Consider the following 16,412-nt stretch of genomic DNA (forward strand, 5'->3'; position numbering starts at 1 on the left):
GTCATCCCTCTTATTGACTTACTTAAAGTGACATTAAACTCTCTGTCCCCCCCCCCGCCCCCCCAATACTTCTGTAACCACTTACCATATTTGATACCTCTTGCTGCGATCATCTTCTTCCTTCCACTCGTTTCCAACAGTCCCTCCAGCGCTGGTGCCGTTCTCTGATCCACCGCAGATCCCTTTTGTCCCACAGTGTCTATCCGGCTGCACCCATTCACTGTAGTTGTTTTTTCTCCCCCGCTGCATTACTGCTCTTCGTCCTTCACAGCCGTTCGCGAGCCAGGAGTTCTTCAGCTGGGAGTGAGCGGCGCTGGAACAGATAAATAATTAAGTATTTGCCTCACTTTTCATTTTTTTAAATCATGGGGCATATATCTACTTCACCACAGACTCCTATACATTCCTTAATTTCGCTATCAAGAAGCCACTGGAAGAGAAGGAAAGTCCTGTGTAAACTACAAGTCCTTAGAGTCGTTGTATACTTGTTCCAAGACTCTTCATCAAAAGTTATTACAGCCATTGGATCAGCATGATGGCATCAACATGATTTCAGCAAGGACAGTATACACTATATTGCATTAGTTAAGGTTTCCTTTTAAAGAAACTTGTCACTTTACTTACACTGAGTGGCCAGATTATTATGACCACCTGACGTTTGTAGGCAAATTAGCTATAATTTTGCGCTGAAGTTGCTAGAGGGCCAGACCATTATAAATAGGAAGCAGGTTGTTTACCACGACAGTAGAAGTGATTTTTTTCTGAAGATACGGGTAAACAACGCGATTTAACAGCCTTTGAACATGGGATGATTGTTGGCGCTCGGAGCCATGGAGCGAGTATCAGCAAAACAACAGAATTCGTTAAATGTTCAAGAGCAGCTGTTTTTAAAGTGTTTAAAGACTGGACTGTCAGCCGAAAATCTGGGTCTGAACGTGCGAATTGTGGCCGTCAGCGACTAGTCAATGTTAGGGCAGAACGGAGAGTGGCAAGACTGGTACAAGACAACAGAAGGGCAACAGTGCAGTGTCAGATTCCTCGCATCACCTTTCAACATCTCGGGGAGTCACGAGGCGGCCCAACAAAGTCATCTCGTGGAGTTATCCCGTGGCCCAACGAAGTACTGATGGGGTGGTCATAATAATCTGGCCACTCAGTGTATATGGGGAAGGGGAAGATAAGTATCATTGAACGGGGGAGCTGGCATATCAAGAGAGCCTGTCACTTTGTGCTAAATGAGGTTCACTTTAGAGGTTTGCTCTAAACGAGGTTCACTTTATTTCAGACCTCCTTGGACACCCGGAGCTGTTGTATACTTGTTCCAAGGGAGGAAAGTATCGATGATTGGGGGAGTTGGGCTATCAAGAGACCCTGTCACTTTGCCCTAAAGGAGCACAGAGACAGGTCCACTGTAATTCAAACCTTCACAGACTCCCATTATGACCTTCCTTTCGCTCTTCAGATGCTCTGTTCAGCCAATGGAAGAGAAGGAAAGTTCTCCATCAACTATAAATCACCAAAGTTGCTGCTTACACAAGGCTATGGATTCCCTATGTGACAGCACCAATTGGCCCAGCGCTGTCACATTGAGTCACATGCTCACCAAGTGTACCAGTCGCATGTTATACTAAGTGTATCAGTTTCTTTTGACCTTGGCTATTTGATCATTTTTTTTTTTTATATACACATTTTATTGAGGCCATGCTTTTCTGTTCATAAGACCATTTAGGGATATTAGCAACATCCTATTATAGTGTATTAAAAATATGTGGGGGTGGTCTGCTTTGCGAGTTCATAGTTAGGAACCCAAGGGCCCAATCCCACCTAAATTGCACTGCTAAGAGACAAGGCCCCCACTACCTTCAGCAATATGTATGGGTCTTTAGCCTGTCTTGGGCCTGAGCACCACACCTCAGAAAATAGGCTATTTTGTCAAAACAGTAGATGCAGAAGGACCACCAAATTTGTGGTAGTAATGCCAACCTTCCCCTACAGGCTTCCCAAATTTGAGGTCTCAAGCCCCTATTGGTGTGGAAGCCCATATCCACAAAGTCAGGGTACCCATGTCTATTTAAATAAAAGTGGAGGGGGGGTCCACTTTTAGAGCTTGTGGTTGGGGCCCCTGAAGGCGCAGCACCATCAAACTTTCAGTGTGAGGGGATCAAGGACATCACCTACTTATAGTAGGTACAGGGCCCCTAGCTTGGGAGGCTGGCATTAGATTCACTATCCAGCCACAGAAAGATCTTTCCTACAAGCAACAATTCTACAAATGTGCACATTTACATCATTTGAACAAGCTTGTTTATGCCTATGGAGTAAAAGGAAGTGGGGGCCCCTGCTGGAAACCAGTAACAATCTTCAAAAAGAAAACAAAAACCAGTTGACTGACTCTCCTCCCCAAGAAGACTCAGCCAGGGCATGTGTGCCCTGATTGATTGCTCCCTGCTCCAACTGTAACCAGCTTCACTAGGCAAGTGTTCTACAATGTGTCTAGAGCCAATATGGCAACCTGAACTGTGTAGATGGAAGGGGAACTCTTAAGCCGCGTATACATGTGTCTATTTTTTTTTTTCATTCATTCCTCGGTCTAAACAAAAAAAATAGAACAGATTCCTCCATCGACACAAGTGTTGATGGACCAATCTCCCGCTGTTTGCATTGTATTTTGACAGCAGCCACCGGCCACGATCAGAATACCCAAATGGATCTAGCAGCTAGTGGCTGCAAGCCCTGTTAGGCTGAGAATTTTCCATCTGGTTTCATGGATCAGCTGATCAAGGGATGCCAGACAGAAGCAGCTGCACCCGCAGTGCGAATTTCAGCCAGTTCATGAGGTGGACGGAATTCGTCCTGTGTATACCCAGCTTTAGTGGTCAATATCTTTATCTACTTCATGGTACTTCTGTATAATTTTTACATCAGAATGACACATCCAGCCTTATCCATCTTGCTAATATGTCAGCCCTTTCATTTTGATACATGGCAGCCTATAGAATTTAGAAGCTGATCAGACTCCAAGGCACAAATCAAAAACCCTCAGGGCAAGAAACTTTCCCAAGCATTCCAGAATGTCCCTCAAACTTGGACGCTTAACTCTGCCAAGCTAATAAGTTGACAGATAAGATGGTGCCAGCTTATCTGAGGGGAGTTTAAATTGTCAAACGTCATTCAATGGGGCGGAATCCAGGAATAGTAATGGGTATTTTTTACCTCAAAACATTCCCTAAGACAATGCCGTGATGATTAGCAGCAGTATGGTGTATATAATGAATATCACAGCATTTAGATTAACAGGTGTCAGGTATGTAATGTGCTGCACAGCATACAGTTTAGAGCAGTCTGGATTATGTCACCCCCAACACAGCATACAGTATACAGTACACAGTATACAGAGTTGAACAGTTCAGAGAACATAACATATAGCACAGCTACAATGGGCACTATTGCTAGTATCATAGTAGACATGGAGCTCTCTGTCTGCAGCACATGTGATGCTAAACTATGTCTTGGAAGAAGGTGTTGTTGTGGCTACAAATCACTCACTTCTTTAATATGATTATAGGTTTTGAAAATAATGAATGCTCTGATTTAGATAGAAAATAGGGATGTCCCGATACCAGGGTTGCCACCTGTCCCGGATTCACCCGGACAGTCCGGGTTTTGAATGCTGGGTTTCATGGCAGCAGAAACCCGGACACAAGATGTCAGGCAGACAGGGGCAACCAAAATTAAGATAGGGGCTACTGGCCCCCCACTGAAAATAGTCTCAACTGTGATATTTACATATGAATGGGTGGCATTATTTACAAATGAATAAGCCACCACTCATTCTCCCCATAAAAATGTCCGCACGTCGCTTGAGTGTTCGGGTTTTGCTTGAAGAAAAGGTGGCAACCCTACCCGATACCCATACTAGTATTGGTATCGGCGCTGATACCAGGCATTTTCACAAGTACTTGTATTCGTGAAAATGCCCCAATTCTTAAGGCTGATACCGGCCCTTTAAATTTTTAAACCGCAGTGGCTGTCTGAGTTCCCGTGCTTGTGGGGGACCTCGGCAGCCTGCTGGGGACCTTCAAGTGGCTGTCAATGACAGTACCTGTCCGGTTCTACATTTCCTCCTTCTCGGCGCAGGCACAGCCATGGGCAGCTCCACACACAGGACAGTACAGCCCCCGACATCGGCACTCTCCACAGCATAGAAACTGCCCGCAGAGCCCTGCAGTGAACCACATGTTGCTCAGGTGAGATCAGCATGCAGCCTGGTGAGATTAATTCTGTTCTGGGGATATGTATCCTGCTTTGGGGACATGTATTCTGCTTTTGGGACATGTATTTTGCTTTGGGGACATGTATTCTGCTCTAGGGACATGTATCAGTTCTCATGACATGTATTTAGCTCTGGTGACATCTGTATTTAGCTCTGGTGACATCTTTATTTAGCTCTGGTGACATGTATTTAGCTCTGGTGACATCTATATTTCGCTCTGGTGAGAAACTGCCCTAAAATCATTAGTCTGTATTGTTTTAGAAAAAATGTCACATGTGCCTTTAAGAAAAAGTATCGGTAATTGGTATCGGCGAGTACCTGAGGGAAAGTACTTGGTCTTAAAAAAGTGGCATCGGAACATCCCTAATAAAAAGGTTTAATTCAATATAATAGTTTTGATATTTACAACGTATATACAATGAACGTATACATTTATTTACAGAGATCCATACTTAAGACTTAAAACAGGGACAATTGAGAAGTAAAGAGAGACAGAAAATGTTGTTTCCAAGAAGGACCATTAAGAAGGGGCAGGAAGCTATAGCCCAGCAAGGTTGTCCCTATCTCTCATTTAGCCATATTAGATGAAGAACTCTGCTCTACATCAGATGCAGAATATACATTGCATTACGTATGTACAATTAAACAGGGAGTCGTGACGGGATGGATGGCTAGCTATGAACTTGCATCTGTTCTTTAACATTGCAGAAGGCGCCCCTGTATCCAATTCACACTGTCGGTTTTTGTGTGATGGAGAGGTGAGATTGTTATCTCCCCCATTACACGGTCTTGAATTGGCTGTGGGGAGATGGGTGTCCTGGAACTAATCTAATCACAAGAAGGCCTTTGAATTTAAAAGTGCTGATATGCTGTCTGATCACTTGGCAGTCTAAAGGTGGTGACAGGTATGCAATGCTCAAGGCTCCTGATACCTGTGGCTCCAGGTTTGGGTTTTCCGTAAACGATTCCCTCAGAAGTGCTAAGGAAAGTGTTGGCTTCTTGTGTCCCATGTCTCTCCAAAATGAAAGACAGGCATGGAGCACAAGGAATAAAAGAGAATTGTGCGAAGGGACAGCATGACAGGGGAGAAGGGGAGCCGGGTATATGAAGGGTTGAATTGTTAAGGAAAAGAGAGTATGGAAGAAGGGGTCGCTTACCGCATTGGAGGAAAGTTTAAAAGGGTGGAACTTCAGAAGGGTGACATCCTCATGGAGTTTAGGAAGTTTCCAGAAGAAGAATTTTAAGCCAGGTTTTCCCTCCCGCCCGGGAGGGAGTTTTGTATGTTTCCTCTGTGTTTTCTGTTTAGGTTCCGGAGGTTTGGCTCGCCATGGCAGTCTCTGGGTGGTTTGGGGTCCTTGAAGGTGGTCGGGAGGCTGTGGGTTTGTTGAGAACGGTTGGGGACCCATCATCGATGTGGTGTCCTTTAAGTGGTGATCAATTGTTTTGATCACATAGTTTTGGACTGGACGTGTCTGCGGTTAATAGATATTTGTCCCCGAGGCAGTGGTGTTGCAGCTGGGGGCCCATTATTATTCATCTAAAGCTGCAGATACAGGTTATGGGGTAGTTTCCTTGTTATTTTATGTGCCTTCAGGGACCCGGAAACTTGTGGTAAACTGTTTAACTGTGTTAATTTGTTTCAGATAATATCTTGGTTATTTTTAAAATTTCATTTTGTATTTCATTTTGATATTTAATTAAAGATAATAAGTAGGGATGCACCGATATATCGGCCGGCGAAACTAAATGACGAAAGTGCCATTTTTCTGCCGATATAGCGCCGCATCCGTGCTTTCTTTCCTCCCCGCTGGGTGCTGCTCTGTATGCCAGCGGGGAGGAGATAAAGTGCCACAGGCGGCTGATCGCTGCAGGAGGAGAGCGCTGTGAGCGGCCAGTGCCTCTCCTCCCCGCACCACTCGCTCAGCCTCCTGTGATAGCTGTCAGGATGGAGAGCGGGTACAAGCAGTCAGTGATCAGTGATCGCTGAGTGTTTGTAAATAATTGAGGACATGGTATGTTTACTCTATCCTCAATTATGAATGAATGTGAAGTGATCTACACAAGTGATTGTGGTTATAGTAAACATACTATGTCCTCATGTTATCAATGAACAGGAACACTCAGTATAGAGGATTCCTGTTCATTGATAACAGGGGATACAGAAAAAGAGATTGAGGGTTCTGTGTTCTCAATCTCTTTTTCTATTTTAAAAGGGAAATATCAGGGGTCTGTTTAGACCCCCAATATTTCCCTGAAGCCCCTAAAAGTAAAGTAAAAATTAAAAATATTTAATAAAAATAAATAAATCAAAATAAAATATAACACATTTTAAAAGTTTATAGAAAATAAATAAAAATAACATATTTAAATTTTTTTGAAAAAGTTAGAAAAAAACTATTTTCGGTTTCGGCCCAACATTTTTTTTAAATTTTGGTTTCGTTTTGGTTTTAAAATGTTCATTTTGGTGCTCCTCTAATAATAAGTGGCTGTTGTGGCCTTTGAACCCCATACAAGTCTGGTGTGATATATTTGGTAAAATGGGGTTTGTGGAAGGTCACAGTATATTAAGTGGGTGACTAGTGAAAAAACTGGGATCCCTCTAAAAAAATACCCTCGTCATGGTGACTGCAGTGTTTGAGGTTGCACCATTAGTTGGAGCGCAAGTAAACCTTAAAGAAGAGACATTTGGTTTTCTAAAGCAATGGGTATCATAAACGCTTGCCACAATGTTTTTTTGCAAAAGAGCGTTTTTATCTTTTTTCATCCTTTGTTGGTACTTCAGTACTTTAAACCTGCATGCTGTTTGTAAACCACTTCCTGTCTACATGCATGCACTCCACCAATGGCTGTATATAATTCCAGAAAAGAAGGTTTCTTTAAAATGGCGAGTGGGCCATGACTGCTTATTGTTCATTGGCATGGATGCTTGGTAGTCTCCATTATAAAAGCATGCAACAGGGTGGGAACACAGCAGAACAATTGGGAGACGGGGACCATGTGTCCTCACCCTATAACAAGAAGTTCCTGCACTAGGCCCTTCATGATAGGTATTGTTTTAAGGAAAGTGGCAGATCTGAACATATTGAAAATTACCCTTAAAATTAAATTATTATATTACAGCCTATAGGAAATTTAGGTGATTGTATTTGCACATTCTTTAATTTAAATGGCTTCCTGGTGGTGGGGTGCACTGGAAAATAGTTGGTGTAGTTGCACTTGTGCCCAACACTCCTGTATGTATCATTGATTGGTGCATAAGATTACACATTCATATCTCCTGAATGCATTGCCTATGCCAGCCTTTCTCAACCAGATAGGGGTCTGATAATGGATTTTGAAGGGGGCACTCCTTTAAAAAAAAAAAAGTGTTGGGGTGGAGGGTTCCCACCTTTAGATCACAGTTCCCCTTTATTAACAGAGTCCCCCGATCCCATCAGAAGTACCCCTTTTACATTAGATTCATCCTCTCCCATCAGAAACACAACTTTAAACATCAGAGTCCTGCTTTCACATCATGAGCCCCTCTTCAATTCAAAAGCCCCAATTCACTGGCCTACCTGCACCATTGAAACCCATGACGCTGTGCAATAATTCCAGGTACCCCTGACAAAGCCAGATAGCACCATGGCTGAGAAAGTCTAGTATAGAACATCCTTTCTCAACCAGGGTGGCATGGCATCCTTGGGTGCCTTCTGGCTGCCTCAGAGGTGCTCCGAAATCCTTCTAATATGAAGGGGGAGCTTGTGATGGGAACAGGGCTTTTGATGTGAAAGAGGGAAACTCTGATGTGAAAGGAGGAGGCTCTGATGTGAAGTGGGCCTCTGAATTGTGAGAGGAGGGGACACTCATTTAAAAGGAGGGGGCTCCTGCTGTGAAGAGGGATTATAATGTAAAGGGGCGCTCCTGATGTAAAGGGTTACTCTGATGTGAAAGGGGGAGGCTAATGTGAAGGGGGGCTCCTGATCTGAAGGGGGAACCTCACTTTTTTGTGTGTTCATGGGGTCCCCTCTTAAAATGAATTACATTTTACACTGGGGTGCCTTGAGATTTTGCATACTTTTAAAGGGTGTCGTGGCTGGATTGTATGCCCAGTAACGACACCACCAGTGATGCGGGGACCCACTAGAAAACGAAAAAACTAAAACTTTTAAAGCAGAAGAACTGACGTTTTATACAAAGGTGGGCCTCCTAGTTGGATATGTAAAACGAAGCTTTAATATCTATTAAAGTGTATTTTTTACTGAAATTTTGTGCTTGACAAAGAGTTGCGCTAATATCGTGCAGCATAAACATTTTCAACTGCCGCCATTTTATTCTACAGGGTCTCTGCTTTCTGGAAATATATAACTCTGGGGGAGGTTAAGTAATTTTTTATGCCCAAAATGTACATTATAACATGTGTGCAAAAGCCGCTCTGGCAGCGAAAGGGTTAAAGTGTACAGAACTTTATTCATTTGTGTTTTTTATGTATTGCTTTGATGTGTTTTTTTGCTGTAGTTTGATGAGTGGCCTGCAGGTAAATTCTGACATTACCAGTAGTAAGAACATACAGTAAATAACTCCTCTGCGTGGGTAATGCTGACCGCCCGTATCATTTTTCACGGTAAGCACAGCCTCACTTCCAGCATTCAGACGCTCTTCCCGCTTGCATTACAATTGTGAATGTTTTTGGTGTTTAGTTAGTGTTAGACGGTCGGAACATATGTCAGGGGTGTTAGGGGAATTGGTTGATGCCATACAATAGCATCCGATGATGAACTGCATAAATAGATGTGGGGTTTGTGCCGTAAATTGCACTTGTGTTTAGCGTGAGTCCGCTTAATGATGTCTGAATCATCTTGTTGATCCCTGGAACGTGAAACAGAACCAGAGTGGTGTAATGAAGAGAGAAGGATCCTGTAAACACAACATGAGGGGTTGCTGAGTAATGTCTGACATACAAGTTATCTGGAGGAGATACATGATCTGTGACTGCGGCTGGCAACCAGCTTGGCACGCAGAACACGAGCAGCCGTGCCGCGTATGGTTCTTGTTTATCACTTCCTAGAGGGAATTCTATTATACTTACTGTAATCTGGACCGTATTTACCATAAGATGCTTGCGGACCCGTGGGGAGCGCAGCAGGGTAGCCGGGTGAGTGATGGTGGTCGGGGGGGGGGGGGGGGGGGGGTTGGGGAATGGATGGCAGTACCAAGCCTCAAAATATACTAACTGATGATATTTTTCTATTATTTGTTTTCTTTTCCTGGTCACCTCTGGGATATATGTGGCTACATTTAGCAAATTTTCTATGGGGAAAGGGGTCCTGACTCATCAGTTGACATCTTTTTGGGTCACATGGAGCCCTTATGGGCTAGAACCTCCCAGGTTGCTAAGAGCTCAGGTTGCTAAGAGCTGTTAGCAACCTGTGACGCTCTGGCCGGCTGCCCGCTCAGCTCCTGACAACCAGTGACGTCAGTGAGCTGGGCGGGACGCGGGACAAAGCTAGGGCCAGCAACAATCACCAGCACCCCTCCCCAGCTGAAACCTGGACACAAGAGGTCACGATATCAGGCAGACGGGGGCAACCACTGGGTCCTGGTGTTCCAACTTGAGTGCATGGAGCAGGCAGAGCACACGGAGGGATGCTGGAACGCGGGGAACAAGGAGGTGTCTGAAACATAGGGTGCAGATAAGTCTTGAAGAGCACAGGGCTTCTGCTTCAGGCATATGTGTTGCTCGCTATCTCTCCTCACTCTGTTCTGGCTTTCTCTCCTCTCTCTCCCCAGACTGTCTCTCCTCACTCTCTCCTGGCTGTCTCTCCTCTCTCTCTCCTGGCTGTCTCTCCTCGCTCTCTCTCCTGGCTGTCTCTCCTCGCTCTCTCTCCTGGCTGTCTCTCCTCGCTCTCTCTCCTGGCTGTCTCTCCTCGCTCTCTCTCCTGGCTGTCTCTCCTCGCTCTCTCTCCTGGCTGTCTCTCCTCGCTCTCTCTCCTGGCTGTCTCTCCTCGCTCTCTCTCCTGGCTGTCTCTCCTCGCTCTCTCTCCTGGCTGTCTCTCCTCGCTCTCTCTCCTGGCTGTCTCTCCTCGCTCTCTCTCCTGGCTGTCTCTCCTCGCTCTCTCTCCTGGCTGTCTCTCCTCGCTCTCTCTCCTGGCTTTTTTTTCTATCTCTCTCCTGGCTGTCTCACCTCTCTCTCTCTCTCTCTCTCTCTCTCTCTCTTTCTCCTGGCTGTTTCCCCTTGCTCTCTCTTGGCTGTATCTTCTAGCTCTCTCCTGGCTGTCTCACATCTCTCTCCCCAGACTGTGTCTCCTCACTCTCTCCTGGCTGTCTCTCCTCTCTCTCCCCAGACTGTCTCTCCTCGCTCTCTCTCCTGGCTGTCTCTCCTCACTCTCTCCTGACTGTCTCTCCTCTCTCTCCCCAGACTCTCTCCTGGCTGTTTTTCCTATCTCTCTCCTGGCTGTCTCTCCTCTCTCTCCTCAGACTGTCTCTCCTCGCTCTCTCTCCTGGCTGTTTTTCCTATCTCTCTCCTGGCTGTCTCTCCTCTCTCTCCTCAGACTGTCTCTCCTCGCTCTCTCTCCTGGCTGTTTTTCCTATCTCTCTCCTGGCTGTCTCACCTCTCTCTCTCTCTCCTGGCTGTCTCCCCTTGCTCTCTCTTGGCTGTCTCTTCTAGCTCTCTCCTGGCTGTCTCACATCTCTCTCTCCTCTCTCTCTCTCCTGGCTGTCTCACATCTCTCTCTCCTCTCTCTCTCCTGGCTGTCTCTCCTCTCTCTCCCCTGACTTTCTCTCCTCACTCTGTCCGCTGGCTGTCTCTCCTTACTCTCTCCTGGCTGTCTCTCCTCACTCTGTTCTGGCTGTCTCTCCTCACTCTGTTCTGGCTGTCTCTCCTCACTCTGTTCTGGCTGTCTCTCCTCACTCTCTCCTGGCTGTCTCTCCTCACTCTCTCCTTGCTCTCTCTCCTCACTGTCTTCTGACTGTCTCTCCTCACTCTCTCCATGCTCTCTCTCCCCCCCAAAAAAATTTGTCGCTGGAGTGTTCAGGTTACACTTGAAGAAAAGGTGGAAACCGACCATACACTGCCAAAATCTAACAGATTGCTCCATTCACACTAAAAAGCACGGCTGGAAGAATCTCCCAATGTGGCTATTGTATTCTGACAGCCAACGGCCCACCATTGTCACAATACCCAAACACTGACCGCAGCTGCAGTGACTGTTTGGCCAACAATTGTCCACTCCGGCTCCTTCGCTTTTCAGATCGAAGGATGACGGGCCGACGGGGCCCACCCACGAAGCGATTTGCAAAGGATATTTTAGATTATAAGCCCTCAGGGGCAGGACCCTCCTTACCATCTTGTCTTGAATTGTATTGTGATTGTAATGTCTGCCTTATATTGTAAAGCGCTGCGCAAACTGTTGGCGCTCTATAAATCCTCTATTATTATTAATAATGTTGGGCCGACTGGGCCACCCACAGAGCCAGTTTCATCAAGGGGCGGCTGGAATCCTCCATGTGTATGGCCAGCTTAGTAATCTGACATTGTTTAAACTAATAAAGATATAGTACGAAGAAACAACGTTATCCTATAAAGTACATTTCCAGAGTTCCCCAAAAGTCAGTTTAGAGCAACGTTCCCTTCCGTATCTCTCAATAGATCTCAGCAGCAGTAGCAGTAGTTTGTCCTACTGTGGACGCTGATGACGAGGACTGATAAGGACATGGAAAATTAATTTCATGGAGTTAAAGGACATGGCGGGGAAAGAGAAGCAATATGAAGTTTTAATTGAGTCATTTGGTGTACAATCTGGAAATAGTTGGGTGTTCTGGTGGAATCGTGGGTATGGATTTCACTTTATTAAATTTTATGAGGGTTACACAGCGGGAAAGGCTTCTGAGACTGTTCATACTGTAATAAGACGGGTCTGATAAGAGAATACTAGAATAGAGTGTGCCTGTGAGAGGAGAAATATGGGTGCTGGCTTGTTGTTAAAGAAAATTAACCTGGTCTGAAACCTCTTCAGACTTCATTGGCTGCATGCTTGGTCCAGGTCAGTAACACTAGGAAGTGTAGCCTGAATCAGGATGACATCCCTGTAACTTGCATCTTTAAAGGATTCCGAGCATATAGAACATTAACCCTTGCAGTGGGTTTACCCCCACCCCCCCCCCCCCCCCACACACCACACACACTGCAAGGGTTAAGTGCTCGTTTTGGTCTAGGGTGTAAAATAACATAGGTATACTCAACTGATCCTCTGACCCACTTGGCTGCTGGACTGGTCCCCACAGCCTCTTCTCCCCTGGGCTAAGGACCTGCAGCGTCATCATATCTCATGCAAGCAGGGTCGGTGCTGCCACTAGGCAAACAAGGCAGCCGCCTAGGGCGCACTGCTGCCTAGGGCGCACTGCTACCTAGGATGCAGCCTTGACCATTCACCCCCCACGGGCCCCCCATCTATTTCAAATTGCAAAAGCCAATAGCATGATGGCTATTGCACCCGGCCACTGCACACTATTTCCTGATTGGTCAGGAAGCTGGCCAATAAGAAAGCCGGGCGGTGCGTCATTATCCGCCCCCCAGATTCCTGATTGGCCAGAAAGCCATTTTTATGCTTCCTCGTCATCTGGTGAGGAGGCTACATGGAGGCGGTATGGAAAAAAAATATTGGTGCTTGTACTCAAAAAAACGGTATCAGTGCATCCCTAGCTCTGACCTAGTTGCTTAGCTAAATGCAGGTGTTGACCATTTTTTGGACAGGCGGTGTATATAGAGTTGGAAGCGGCTCTAGAAACCGGTGTTCATGGTGAATTCTGAACAGACCATCAGCACAAAGCAGTAGCACATGTTCTGCTGCCTTCCATTCAGTATTCACAGAGAAAGCGTTGTCTGTATCGGAGCTTTGTCCTCTGGCTTGAGTGAACCCTTTGTATAATACCACTGAAGCTTAGATCCTCAATCTGTAAAGTGAGCTCAAGTGCACAGCACCACAGACAGGGAGACGTTGTCTTTGTCATTCCAATGCTTTCAGACCCCGGTATGTCTTTTACTACCTGTCATTCTTTCTTTTTTCTTCATTTGTGCAAAAAAAAAAAATGTTTTAGATTTGCTCTAACCTAATAGCAGCATGCAACAGGTGAAAAAAAAAAACATGGCGTATTCACACTAAGCCCTCATTTAAACGAGAAACCGCCGGCACGCACAGCTCCGTGCTGCGTACAGGGCCGTATCGGGCAGCTCCCGGGAAGGACAGGTGATGCGTGTGATTAGTACACAGCCCCCATTCTTCTCTATGGGACTACGCGGCCGTACGCCGGCCTACGCTCACCCGCCCTGCACGTCCGTACGGTTGCGGGCGTCCGTACAGTGCTGTGCTAGAACTCCTGTATTGGAGGTGACAGAGTCAATGAAGAGAACCTGTCACCTCCAATTGCTATCACACAGGGGATTGTTTTCTCCTGTGTGATAGCAATAAAGTTAGGTTAAAACAAAATTATAAATTGATTTAAAAAAATGAAATAAATAAAAATGTAAAAAAAATAGTATGAAATAATTAAATAAAAAAATAAAAAGGTGATTAAAAAGTACAAAATAATAAGAAACAAATTAAGGTGTAGGGGCTTCTTCTCAGTTAGAACGGTTAGGGTCTGGAACTCTCCGCTAAGCAGTGGTATCAGCTGAGAGTATTGAATCATTCAAAATGCATTTGGACAATTTCCTCAGAGACCGTAGCATACAGGGGTACAGGTACCCTTAAAAATTAACATCACAGGAAGACTTGTACACACTCATTTACATACGGAATCCAAAACATACCCTGACATGCATGTCCTGGGCATCGGGAGATAGGAATTCCACACCCCTGCTGCCCCTCTACTCCCTGCTGCCCCAAGGCCGGGCCTTGGTTGGCCTTGTGGGGAATCCAGCCCTGAATGTAGGGACAGAGAGAGGCTGGAGGAAGCGTTTAAGAGCAAGCCGGCTCCGAGGATCGGGTGAGTATAACTTTTTTTAATTTTAGCACATAGACGAAAAAGAGAAGTTAACCCTTGCAGTGCGGTTGTAGCCAAAGGTCACCAAGAATCAAGGAAGAATACACATGAGTTCAGCTTTAAAATATCAGTATATAAAAAATGTGGCAATCCCAGTTTTACCAAAAACAAATCAATAAATAGATTTTAAATTAAATCTGGATTTTAATGCTAAACCTATTAACCAAAAGGAAGTTAAATTGATATATATAAAGAGGCTTTGCATATAATCGGTCTATTTCCAATTAGAGAAAAATGTTGCATGTGATACAACTGGGACAGTGCATGGAAGTGTTATTACATAGGGGACCTGCCATAAACCCGGGACCACACAGTGACTGATCCCCTACAATTCATAGCGTTGTGTAGGAACATCTGGACGTTCCGCTAATGAGGCCAAGACTGACTGAAGCCAGGCATGAGGACATCATTGCTGCTCTGCAAGGGATTGCATTAAACAGTTTTTCTAATTGTTGCAATGCTTGTTTCTGTATGTGGATCGCTGGAAACATTAGCGATTAGTAACAATTTAGAGTTACATGAAACTTGGCAGTGAGAAGAAAATTACAAAGTCAGCGAAAAATACATTCTGGAGCTGTATATGTGTAACAGAAAGTGAGGGTACTTATGAAAATGTCTGCACGTGAGAAGTTTTATACATGTTGCGGCGGCTGCCTCTAGGATCTTGCATTACTTACTACTGACCCCTGAACCCTGCATTACTTACTACTGACCCCTGAACCCTGCATTACTTACTACTGACCCCTGAACCCTGCATTACCTACTACTGACCCCAAACTCTGTGTCACTTGCTACTGACCCCTGAACCCTGCATTACTTACTACTGACCCCTGAACCCTGCATTACTTACTACTGACCCCTGAACCCTGCATTACTTACTACTGACCCCTGAACCCTGCATTACTTACTACTGACCCCAAACTCTGCGTCACTTACTACTGACCCCTGAAACCTGCTTTACTAGTAAACCCTGTGTTACTTTCTACTAAGCTCTAAACTCTGCGTTACCTGCTACTGTCCCCTACTGATGACCCCTGTACTCTATGCATTACCTACGGATGACCCCTGTACTCCATTCATTACCTTTTGATGACGCTTGTACTCCATGTATTACCCACTGATGACCCCTGTACTCCATGCATTAACCAACCAATGTCCCCTGTACTCCATGCATTATCTACTCCTGACACCTGTACTCTATGCATTGCCTACCGATGACCCCTGTACTCCAATAATTACCCTTTGATGACCCCTGTACTCCATGCATTACCTACCAATGTCCCCTGTACTCCATTCATTACCTACTGATGACCCCTGTACTCCATGCATTACCTACCAATGTCCCCTGTACTCCATGCATTACCTACTGATGACCCCTGTACTCTATGCATTATCTACTCCTGACCCCTGTACTCTATGCATTCCCTACTTATTACCCCTGTAGTCCAAGAATTACCTACTGATGTCCCCTGAACTCCATGCATTGCCTACTCATGACCCCTGTACTCCATGTGTTACCTGCTGATGTCCCCTGTACTCCATGCATTACATTTTGATGTCCCCTGTACTCCATGCATTACCTACTTATGTCCCCTGAACTCTATACATTGCCTACTTATGACCCCTGTACTCCATGTGTTACCTACTGATGCCCCCTGTACTCCATGTGTTACCTACTGATGTCCCCTGTACTCCATGCATTGCCTTTTGATGACCCCTGTACTCACATTACCTACTGATGACCCCCTGTACTCCATGCATTACCTACCCATGTCCCCTGTACTCCATGCATTACCTACTGATGTCCCCTGTACTCCATGCATTACCTACTGATGTCCCCTGTACTCCATGCATTACCTACTGATGTCCCCTGTACTCCATGCATTACCTACTCATGACCCCTGTACTCTATGCATTATCTACTCCTGACCCCTGTACTCTATGCATTCCCTACTTATTACCCCTGTAGTCCAAGAATTACCTACTGATGTCCCCTGAACTCCATGCATTGCCTACTCATGACCCCTGTACTCCATGTGTTACCTGCTGATGTCCCCTGTACTCCATGCATTACATTTTGATGTCCCCTGTACTCCATGCATTACCTACTTATGTCCCC

Source organism: Nanorana parkeri, unplaced genomic scaffold (assembly GCF_000935625.1).
Source record: "Nanorana parkeri isolate BGI_ZX_2015 unplaced genomic scaffold, ASM93562v1 scaffold646, whole genome shotgun sequence".
Classification (NCBI taxonomy): domain Eukaryota; kingdom Metazoa; phylum Chordata; class Amphibia; order Anura; family Dicroglossidae; genus Nanorana; species Nanorana parkeri.